At 34.8% G+C, this 9567-nt stretch overlaps 1 non-coding gene across 1 annotated transcript; it reads right to left on the bottom strand.

The window, feature by feature from the left end:
• Positions 1-704: 704 nt before the first annotated feature.
• Trnap-cgg (transfer RNA proline (anticodon CGG)) lies at positions 705-778 on the bottom strand. Its single transcript has one exon. It is a non-coding gene; the product is annotated as a tRNA-Pro (tRNA).
• Between the last annotated feature and the right edge of the window lie 8789 nt (positions 779-9567).

Consider the following 9567-nt stretch of genomic DNA (forward strand, 5'->3'; position numbering starts at 1 on the left):
ATTTTGTAATCTATTTTACATATTTACTATAATTATCACTTTGACATGCAATGTTTCCCTGATAGATTAAAATATGTCTGTTTTTATAATTTACTAACTTTCAACAAAACAAACACTACATCCTTACTTGAAGAAAAATTCCAGGTTTAACATGGGTTTGTTCTTAATACGAAAATAATTACTCAGCAAAACAATAACACTTAATCTGATATCATAAGTTTGTGCTATATATCGGAACAAAACTTGTATATATAAACTACTGCTTAACAGACGTGAAGACCAATGCCTATATAAGCTTCTAGTAAATTTTAGTTGAGAAATTAATCCAGTTGCGTCATCCCCCACCCCTGTCTAATTCATGTAGAGAGGCCGAATGCATCCCCCTGCATGTTGCAACAGGTGACTAAAGTAGACAAAGAGCAGTGTTGGCTCTGTGATTAGCGTGCGTGACTCGGGACGGTGTGTGTGTGATTTGGATTTTTTTAACGTAGCTTTAACAATTTTTCAGTCATATTGCTACGATGTCTGCAGTGTGGCAGTTTATAGTGATGTCTAGCACTGGGGCATCATGCCGCATACATGTAGCATGATGTCCCACCCAGTCACATTATCCTGACACCAGGCCGACCAGTCCTAACACTAATCTCTTAATGCTGAACGCCAAGCGAGACAGCTGTTAGTACCATTTTTGTAAGTCTTTGATATGACTCGGCCGGGGATCGAACCCATGACCTTCCGCATCCGAGGCGGACGCTCTAACCACTAGGCCACCAGAGCCTCATCCTCCCACCCCTGACTAATTCATGTAGAGTAGGCCGAATGCATCCCCCTGCATGTTGCAACAGGTGACTAATGGTGACAAGAGCAGTGTTGGCTCTGTGATTAGCGTTCATGACTCGGGACAGAAAGGGTCCGGGTTCGAATGTTACTATCGGATCAGCAAGGATCAGCTTTCGTGATGTGTCCTTTGGTAAGGCATTTTTACTCCACTTTCATCGGCACTAAAGAACCTACTTGTGTCGCTGTGCCGTAAAACTCCTAACATTTAAAACACAATTAGCTTGTGATGTTGCTTTAATTCTGCTGAAAGACATTGTTCGATGTACATGTTTACTTCAACTGTCCAGATAAATATCAAGAATTGATTAAGTAACTAATCCTATAACTTGCATATTGGCCAAAGATGTATCTCCTCCATCGCCATCTTTCTACACGTAAGATGCCTATAGGGCCTTCCATTAATTCCATCATCATAATGTTTATACAGAGAAGTTTTGCTGTTTAGGATTTACATAAACATGTCTTCTACAAAGATTCTATATAGCTTGCTTTTCAAAACTTTCACTGTTGAAATAGTACAAAACGTCAACATATCGATGTCTGGTAGTGGCCACACAGGTTCATTTTTTTTCTAATTTTGAATGTCTAAACGTTGAATCCTTTTAATCTATTCTTGGACAATGAACGTACTATTGTATAATTTTCCCATATTTCTTTGTTGTTGTTGTTGTTGTGGGGTTTAACGCCATTTTTCAGCACACGATAGGCTATGCATGGCGGCCAGTATTAATGGTGGAGGAAGAACCCGGAAAAACCCCGGGAAGAACCACCGATCCACGAGAAGCTACTGTCAAGCTTTCTTACATACCCGCATTGGCCATATTTCTTTAAGGTGCTGTTCAAATAGTTGCCCTATATTTCAACAAAGAAGAAAAAGTACTTCGAAGGAATTAGCACGCATGTATGACTGAGTAGATATAACAAGTATGGGCGAAATGAAATTAGTTTGAGGTTAACCGAGGTCTCGAACTCAAATCAACACGACGGCTACATGAGGACTTGTATTTTGGTCCTATTGTCGCATCACTGAAACCTTTTTATATAGCGAACGCGGTTCATGTAAAAGGTAGCTGGTTGAAATGTTGGAAACAAAAAGCAAATGACATAACAAGTGAAGTTTTATCAAAACTGACTGGCTGTGGAGAAAACAAAATTGCATTATGTATTGCACAAATTTCAGGTGTCGTTGAGGGCCTAAGGATATAACTTTCCAGCCCTCGTTGGAAAACCCTGGGTTAACCTGTCATATCATGCACGGGGCCGTAGTGATGACCATAACAATTGCACCAGAAAGTGCATGGTTACTATGATTCTGACTGGATTCTCTCAATTATGGATCACTAATTGTTTTCAATCTGACTAAAATCAGCTCTCCCCGTCCTAAGTAAAGATCTGACAACGACTGCTTAAGGATCCTTATCTGGTGATCTGTGTTATTACCATAATATCTAATTTTATCAGACAATCAGATGAAGTCTCAAACATTCGTGTTTGGGAGACTGAGCAGTAACGGTAAAGAATATCAATGTGTGCCGAACGATTTCATTCACTTTCAAATTTCTGAAAGTTGCATTTCCATTGGCTAATTCAAAGGTCACCAAAATATGACCCCTAAGCGATTGCTGTCAGATCTTAGTTACAACATGGGAGATCCGATTTTAATCAGATTGTAGTTGTCTTAGATGCATATAAAAACGAAGATAACAAAGAACAACAGTTTAAACTTTAATGTTTGAAAATTAAATATTGCACCTGCCGGAGTTTATACTTTCATTTAAACTCGGGTTAGCTGAAAATCTTTTATATATATCCTGTTATTTTCATACATTTTTAACTTTATGGCCAGTCAAAGTGCATATAGGCAAAACACTTAAGTATATATGTGAGAAAATACTTTAGAACCGCATAGGCAATTAATGGGTCTAGGCACAATCAAAGTTGGTTGTTTGGTACAAAAAATAAACAAACCGATAAAGTAAAAACTTTAAATTAGACGGAGACGAGTTAAATTCAAAACTTCATCTTTTTGCGGAGAAGGGGAAATGGAACATAGAAAAATAATTCCAGACCCTATGTACTGCACTCATAGACCTTTCTTGTTCAAGGCTGATGAAATCCAGAAAGGAGATCATTTGTCAGGCAAATGTGACATTGTGTAGAACATCATCCTCAATCCCGTCCCGCCTCCACTCCAAAGCATGCAGTAGACAATTTAAAAAAAGGGCTCATTTTCTCCAATACGATTTCCTCTTTCTGTACAATACAGAAAGTTACGAAAGCTTCTACTCTACAGCAGTGTCAACCTTACTTAAAACTCCTAAACAAAATTACACTCAATAACTATATTTACATTCGAATCATGAAACAGTTGGGGGTTTTCATCTTCAAGTTCTCTCCATAGATGCTATTGCAATGAAGATAAAATTATATTTTTTTCATGTGAGATGCTCACAAATATTAAGTTTTATTATGGAGTTTGGTGCTAGAGGCCATAAATATACAGTAGTCCCCCACTGCAAACATTACTGATTCAGACATGATGCTTGACATGCAAACAATTATTGGATCAAGAAAGGCTGCTTGTTATTGAGTCGCCGTGTTCAAGCTAGTCTATGCTCAATTTACCAAAATAAATCTCTGGAAGTTTCTTGACATTATCAACAACAATAACAGAAGCAGCAGCAACAACAAGAACACTAATAATAATGATAATAATAATAATAATAATAACAACAACAACAACATCAATAACAATAATAATAATAATGAAGATGATGATACTACTACTACTAATACATCATGGTCACTCAATGTTGTAATTTTTATGGTATGGTATGGTGTTAATGTTGAGAATTAATTTTGATACAGTAATGTTTCTTGCTACTGAAGCGGTGACCCAATGAAACTGTTCTTCAAAAACGTTAACAAGTGCAAGTACTATAGTTTTTTGACGATAAACAAGGTTACAGGTCATTATCTCGATCGACAAAGTCATTAAACATTCAAAGCTGCTTTAAATGAGCCGTATCAAGTTATCTACTACACATACCATATACCTACTCCTTTTGTAGGGCTGGCAGTAAAACTATCTGAAGTCTTAAAAACCAGTTGTTAAAAAATGCTGCGAAAACAGAGATGACAAACCTACTGTTTTTCGTAGTGTTTCATTTTTTTATTCACTATCAGCTTTGTAGAAACTACATACCTTTTATTTTTCCAGCTACATTTAGTGCAAACAATTAACAGACGTCCTGGCTCTTGATGATACGACTTGGGCAATGTCTGTTTCCACCCTGGAAGCAGATAACGACTTATCGTTACCATTATAGCTATGGCACAACATCCCATAAAATTAGGACTTTGCTATTTAAAAGTTGCAGGTATGCATTTGTCCTAACAAGTAAAAAACAACCAAAACACAGGAAGTTAAAATCATCCACAATCAGTAGTAATCATGAAATAGCTTTATTTATTTTATGTGTAATATCCAGTAGTTTCAAGATAAGATGGAATACATTGTTCATTTAATTTTTAGTTGGCTTGCTTGTTCAAAAACCGACCATAAACTTTATGTTCTTATTACTTTGTCTTCTATTTGTTCCTTATGTTACGACTTTATGGTCTTAAACTAAGTAACAGAAAGAAGCAAAACCGACAAGTTTAGTAAAATCAACAATTAATTTAACTTTCTAAGTTATAAAATGAAAGTCTAAGAAGAACTCAGAGTATTGTGAATTCAATACCCAATAAATGTATAAGTTCTATCACAAGTTGCAACGTATGTACTCCAATTTCATTGCAAGTCTTGAATGTGCTGATGTAAAATAGTTTTGAATGAGCTGATGTGCCAACAGTCTTCATGTATCACAGTGATATAATCCAAAATGTCCTCGAATGAATTCAAAATAACACCAAAGTAATATTTTAGTCCAAAATGTCAATGAATACTTTGTAATTCAAATGAATAATTTATATAAATAATGCATTTCAAACTATATCTGAACACATCTAAACTTGATTCTACAAGCACTGGTATTAAAGTATAAATGAATAATTGTTTACTTGCTCCTCCTTATATGCAGACTCTCACCTGACTTATGACACAATAAAATGCCAGGGACATGGTCATTTCCAACGGAAATTTCCATCAAATTCGTAAACAAGGTCAGGTCTGTTTATTTAAATGCCAGCAAAGAAGCTGACAAAAGTCAGGGATATTCGTTGTCTTTTGCAAGAAAAAAAAAAACATTGTCCTGAACTCAAATGCAAGTAAACATGTTTCTCAGTATATTTTTATTTTTTATTTTTACAAAATGATCACTATTTTAAAGTATAATCTACGATACTGTACAAAAATTAGCTCTGTAATATGTTATTACAAATTACCCTTACAATCTACTCTCAAGTACAAAAATTAAGCAAACAATATAAATATACATAACACTTAAAACATGAGCAACTTATTCGATAATTCCTTTAAAGGCATTAAGTATATTACATCCACCCAATAGTCCACTAATCTATCTACAGTGTATCTTCCTATTTACCTATCTATCCGTCTGGGGCATATTTACCCTCACCAACAACATCAATATACATTTCTCTGTATATATGTTTATTTAAAGCAATCTCTCTCTCTCTCTGTGTGTATGACAATTTTTAATTTCTTTCACTTCCTCTTTGCTCCAATTTTTTTATTTACCTTTCCTAGAATGAGAGAATGACACAGTAAGTTTCCAAGTCTTCAAGGAGATTCCTGTTGTGGTTAGAACATTATTTATCATGCGGAAGAATTGTTATTTTTCCCAGTTCTAAGACTTTCAAACTATTAATGCACGAGTCTCTCAATGATCGATCTTTGAACCCTTATTATTTTTAATATATATAAATTATAAAATAAAATTATATCGTAAATATATATATATATATATATATATATATATATATATATATATATATATATATATATATATATATATATATATATATATATATATATATATATATAACTGACTATGAACAGTACAAAACTAGTATCTAGCTAGCCTAAGCGCTTTAGACTATTGATGAGTCTTTTTCAAAGGCAAATACGAAACACAGACAAGACGAACAAATGAAACAGACAAACCGTTGTCTTTGTAAAACTTTACATGACTATGACTTGTTGCGGATGCTGAAAGATATTTTATATTGACCTAGAAATCGATGAGCCATAGCGTCATCTGCTATTTTATGTAAATTTATGTACACGCAAATTATATCTCGGATATTTCATTGTTATAGTTGTAATATTACGTATATCTGATTTAATATATATATATATATATATATATATATATATATATATATATATATATATATATATATATATATATATATATATATATTAATTTAATTGTTTGTCAGTTTTAAATTTTTATTTTTCTTGCATGCTATTGTAATGTAAATTTATTCACTAGAGATGATACTTCTTCAGAAAATTGTTTGACCTTGACTGTTAGTTTATAAACAACAGGTGTTGATCTAAATTCTAACCTGGATTCAGAATCAGTAAACAAAGTTCTATTTTATTTTAAAATGATTGGTTGTTGTCAAGGTCATGATGGGATTACATGGGTTAAGAACTAAACAGTTTTGTAAAAAAAATTATTCTGGGAATAAAATCATTGGTCTAATCAAGGCCATATTCTGTTCATGTGATATAAACATGATCATGTGCCCCCCCCCCCCCGATTTCGCAACTTGGGGGAATTTCGATACTGCGTCTTATGATACAATATAATCTTTGTTTTGAGAGAGATTTCTCAGTTTTGGGCTTTTCACACTGATGTCAAGTTAATTTGTTGTAGCCAGATCCTGAGCTATAATTGTTTTCAGATCAGATGGATTTCAAAAGGATTAATTCTTTATTCTCTGGAAATAGTTTGAGGAGTGCTCACACAAAAATTTTGGAAAGACATTGCTTACAAATTTAATTTGGATTTCCAACACCGGAGTGCCATTATTTGTATTTCTACAAGGAACTGTAGATAAGCACAGTACTGACTGTATCATACGTTATCGTCATCCATCTTGGATTTTCCATCAGGATTCGAACTTGAAATTATTAGAACATTTGTTACTAGGACTTTTGCAAAATAATTCGTGGAAAGTTCTTTTTTTTTCATTTTTTCAGAATTTTCCAGGAAAATAAATTATTTGTTAAATTTTAAAAAGCTTGTTGTTTTCACTCTTTCTGTGTTACTGTTTTCTCGAGCTTAAACACGTAACAGTAATTATTGGTTATTGGGTGACTAATAAGCAAATTTAGAGGATTATTGAAAAGAGAATATGCCGGCTGCAGAAAGGTAATTTTATTGTGAATGGCTGTCTTTTTCTAGTCTTCTTGGTTTAAACCGCTTGGTTTCAATATTCTAAGGCGGCGTATCCAGTAAGATTCCTTTTCTTCTTGTTTCGGAACTCCATTTGGGGTTGTGAGCAATTGCTATAAGTGTTGTATCACTGAAAGTGTGGCCATGGTATGTACGCGCAAATTATATCCCGGATATCCGGCTGTCCAGTGTACTATGCAAACCTTTAGAAAAGTTATCAAAACATTTCTAAAATTAATACATTTGCCACAGTCACAAAAGTGTATTCCATCTTTTTTTTTACATTGATCTCTGAAATAATTACATGTACTAAAATTGATCATGTATAGATTTATGTTTGGTTGGAAGGTTGTTTTGGTGTTTAAGGCAGTTTTACAGTGCATGATACGATATTCGCAGTGGCCAATATAACTGTTGGAGGAAGAACCCGGAAAACAACGGTTAGAACCAAAGTTCCCCGGGAAGCTACTGCCAAGCTTTCTCATGTACCTACATTGGCCGAGGCTGAAACTCGAACCCACGCGGAAAGAGGTGAGATGGCAGTGGTCGGTAAAGGAGGGCACTTTACCCTCATCCTATCAACCTTAAGTCAGTAGACACTTATTGATTGTTGCTAAACTTTCTCTGTGATAGGGGAAACAATTTTCAACAAGCGTCCAGCTTTCTACACAGTCCCCATACACTGTGTTGTTGTATATCAAAAGTGAAGATGTTCTCTTCAATAAGTTCTGTTCAAACATTAAAAGGAGATTAAATCCAAGCAGTAATTTTATAAACTTTATGCTAGACGAGAGAAACATAAACCATTATTAATATACATTTCATCATCAGTTGTAAGGCTTTGGAAATTACAAATAAGGCCCACACAGTGTAAGAACGAGAATATTGTAATCCATTGTTCTAATCGCCTTAATTACATCTGCACGCATGGGAGCTATGGTGGCTCCGTGGTTAGTGTACTGGAGTCACGATCAAAAGAGTCCAGGATCGAATCCCACCATCAGAGCAGCAACACTGATGTGACGTTGGGCAAGACGCTTTAATCCAATTGCCTCGGACTCAAAAAACTATTTTTGTTGCTGTACCGTTAGGCACCAAAACCAAAACGTTTCTACACACAACAGATGAACTTAATATTGTTTGTTCAATATCACAGTATCAGAACCTGTGCCACCCGGACTTTCTTATTCCAGTAGATCGGTATAAGTTTGAGCTGGTGTTACTGACAATCTGATGGAAACAGGTTTCACAAAATCGACGGAAATAAGATAAATCATCTGTACAGTGTACGAATATAGGAAAAAAAATCACAGATTCACTAAAAAGACACAAAGGCTACTTAAGATACCGTGATTACGAAATGGGCTATGCGAATAGTTGTGGTTACAGCCTGCGAGTAAATATTTTAAAGAAATATCTCCACAGTCAATTACTTTTTAGAGACAAATTTAGCACAATCCCTAAAGTAAGAACTTCTGTTGACATGTCTACCGTAATCAAACTTGAAACTCATTTGGATAATGGATTTAAAGAATTCACCTGTGTCAGACTCGCATGCAATCATCCTTTGAGTGATGATATATCAAAGGCAGCAAACGTAACTTCACACACATGCCAAAGGCGTTTATCAGCAATGTCTGAACGCTCATTATTACTGTCCCTGTCATCGACACCAATCTAATATCTGAACCCTGAGGAAAAATATGTAGTTACAGTGGTTGCTTGTCAGTGTATAGGCTTGAGTTTTAGCAGACCCAGCGTATTCATTATGATTTAAAAGAAAGTATGATGATCTGAGAAAATTGCGAAAGAAGAAACATGATTATTCCAGTACATTTACAATGGCATTCAGCAAGCCTAGTCATTTATTGTCAGCAGGCATTAGGGTCTACAGGGAATGAACAGGATACGTCCAGGTGTATGGAGGTCCTTCATTATTAGAACCAAAAGACAAACTTCCACGTAAGAAACGATGAACTATGAAAACACTGAAGGAACTTAATATAATTCTAGCATGATAAGTACGTGTTACAAGGCAAACTCAGTCCGCAATGTTCAAGCCTGTAACCATTTTAGAGGATGAGTCTATCCCTCACTTTTCATAGACTTTACAGCGCAAAGAGTGTATACGAGTAAAGCTTGATGCTCGCCCTTATTTTACCAAAACGTGTCACAGAAAATGAATACAAATGAAATTAAAATGCAGCTTTTGCTATATTTTAAAAATACACTTGAAGAAAGAAAACGATCAAGACAAAGTATAATATTACCAATATGTAAACAGGTCAAGCTGTATCAAGTTCCCGTGCATCCAGATAAAAAAAGGGTACATTGAATTATGAGCCAATAAAATTAC

Source organism: Sinohyriopsis cumingii, chromosome 2, assembly GCF_028554795.1.
Source record: "Sinohyriopsis cumingii isolate HCF-2022 chromosome 2, ASM2855479v2, whole genome shotgun sequence".
Taxonomy (NCBI): domain Eukaryota; kingdom Metazoa; phylum Mollusca; class Bivalvia; order Unionida; family Unionidae; genus Sinohyriopsis; species Sinohyriopsis cumingii.